Genomic DNA, 2,441 nt, shown 5'->3' with positions numbered 1-2,441 from the left:
ATAAGTGATTTAAAGTTGAGAGATTGAGTTATAGACAAATTATAGTTTAAGAATTGAGTCACATTGAGTTATAGTTGAAGGATTAAATTATAAGTGAATTAAAAATTAAAGAATTAAAAAATTAATTTTCTTTTTTGGCCGGCCAACTGACCTGTATTATCTTTTGTATTTATTTTGAAGAAGATGAACCAGTTATCGCGTATCTGGTAGCACATCCTGATAATACATACAGACTAAAAACTGCACGATGAGCTGGTGGTGGGCTGGAGCAATCGGCGCTACCAAGGTTAGTTTCAGTTCCTTTTTTTCATGGTTAGTTACGTGCGATTAGATAATTAATTATGATATGATGATTATGAATGATTTGACAATCTTTATGTCACATAATCTTTTTAATTTTCATTTTGGTGAACCTGATCTCGCCCAATATTAATTCGTCAGATTTTCTATAACGTTTGCCCCGGAAACTTTCATGGGAATGTTGTTTTTTTTTTTTTTTCGTTCTTCTTAAACTCCAACTTTTTTTATTAATTAAAAAGAAAAATTAATTCATTTCTTCATCTTCATCTCCTACAGAAGAAATTCGATGAAAAGGAACAACCAAGTTTTCAGAGCGTGGCTCTAGTGATCGGCGTTACCGGCATCGTCGGAAATAGCCTAATAGAGATCCTGCCTCTCGCCGACACACCCGGCGGACCATGGAAGGTATACGGCGTCGCTCGCCGGCCACAACCGAACTGGAACGCCGATCATCCAATCCAATATACCCAATGTGAAGATCGCCGGATTGATCGATGTCAGTCACATCTTCTTCGTCTCCTGGACCAGTCGACTCACCGAGGCAGAGAACTGCGAGGTGAATGGGGCAATGCTCAGAAACGTCCCACTTGCCGTCATCCCAAACGCTCCGAATTCCGTCACACATGCCTTCAAACCGGCGTCAAACACTACCTTGGCTCTTTCGAATCAATAGGCAGGATCCAATCTCAGGACAAACCGTTTATTGAGGATTTGCCCCGACTCGATACGCCAAATTTCTACTATATCCAAGAGGGCATTCTAATTGAAGAGACTGATAAGAAACAGGGCTTGTCTTGGTCGGTTCATCGTCCTCAAGTGATATTCGGGTTTTCCCCTTATAGTATGATAAACTTTATAGGCACGCTCTGTGTGCATGCGGCCATTTGCAAGCATGAGGGGATTCCCTTGAAATTTCTCGGCACTAAAGAGGCGTGGGAGTGTTATTCTGTTGCTTCCGATGCTGATTTGGTTGCAGAACAGCACATATGGGCGGCGGTGGACCCTTATGCAAGGAACGCGGCATTTAATTGCAGCAATGGCGATGTGTTTAAGTGGAAGCATTTGTGGAAAGAGTTGGCAGAACAGTTTGGGATTGAAGAATATGGGTTTGGAGGTTCTGATTCGACGTTGGTGGAGATGATGAAGGAGAAGGGAGCAGTTTGGGATGAAATTGTGAAAGAGAATCAGCTGCAACCTATGAAGCTGGAAGATGAAAGTAACTGGTGGGTTGCGGATGCTATGATGCGTAATGAATCGAAGTTAGATAGTATGAATAAGGCGAAAGAGCATGGTTTTTTGGGATTCAGGATTCCAAGAATTCATTCATAACTTGGATACAAAAGACCAAAAAGCCTACAAGACTGTGCCTTAAGTAGCAACTGAGAATCTTATCTGCACTACTGTTAGTGCTAGTGGCTCAAAATGATGTCGTGTAGTTCAATAAGTGTTCATTTGGATGATCTTTAACAGGCGAACTCAAAAGGCTAAGCATAGCCAGAACCAGCTCTCTGTTTCCAAGTATGAAATAGGAAAAATTGTGGTTGTGATTTTTTTTTATCTGCCATTATTAGTGTTGAACTTTAGTATGTTGCTGCAGGGGTAGTGCAGTCCCTGCTATGGACTGTGAAGAATTTGTAATGTTCTTTTTTTTTTTTTTTTCCTTTTCTCTCTTTTTTCTTTTGGCCAGGTGTAATGTTCGTATCTAATCAATAATATTTCATGTTGTTCGATTGTACGGTCATGAGTACTTTAGTTGACATTCCCTGAACCACTTTATGAGTACAATATGTTATCAAACTTCTATCCATTGTGATTATCTTTGTATTCTCTTTCCCTCCTCCGGAATACAAGAATGCCTCACCCGCTCACGAACATAAGTATAATACACTCCCCCCATCCAAATTATAAAATAGTTTTGTAAATTTTATTATTTTAAAATATAAGACAATTTAAAAAAATAAATTTTTGTTAATAATATTTTCATTTATTACCCTTTAAATAGAGAGGAAATTGAAATGCCATTGTAATGTAATAATTGAGTTTATAGATATACTTTTAAAAGTTTATAGTTTGTTTGGAAGAAATAAGTTTAAAAAGTGTTGTTATTGTGTTTTACTGGTATGCATAATTTTATTTTAAAT

General features: G+C 38.1%; 1 pseudogene; it reads left to right on the top strand.

The window, feature by feature from the left end:
• Positions 1–228: 228 nt before the first annotated feature.
• On the top strand, positions 229–2,001 carry LOC129304188 (3-oxo-Delta(4,5)-steroid 5-beta-reductase-like; annotated as a pseudogene).
• The last annotated feature ends 440 nt before the right edge of the window (positions 2,002–2,441 follow it).

The sequence above is a fragment of the Prosopis cineraria genome, unplaced genomic scaffold (genome assembly GCF_029017545.1).
Source record: "Prosopis cineraria cultivar Desert tree isolate PC_DT_omini unplaced genomic scaffold, ASM2901754v1 PC2, whole genome shotgun sequence".
NCBI classification, from domain to species: domain Eukaryota; kingdom Viridiplantae; phylum Streptophyta; class Magnoliopsida; order Fabales; family Fabaceae; genus Prosopis; species Prosopis cineraria.
Note: the sequence above shows the minus strand (reverse complement) of the source record. Positions and strands in the feature narration are given on the sequence as shown.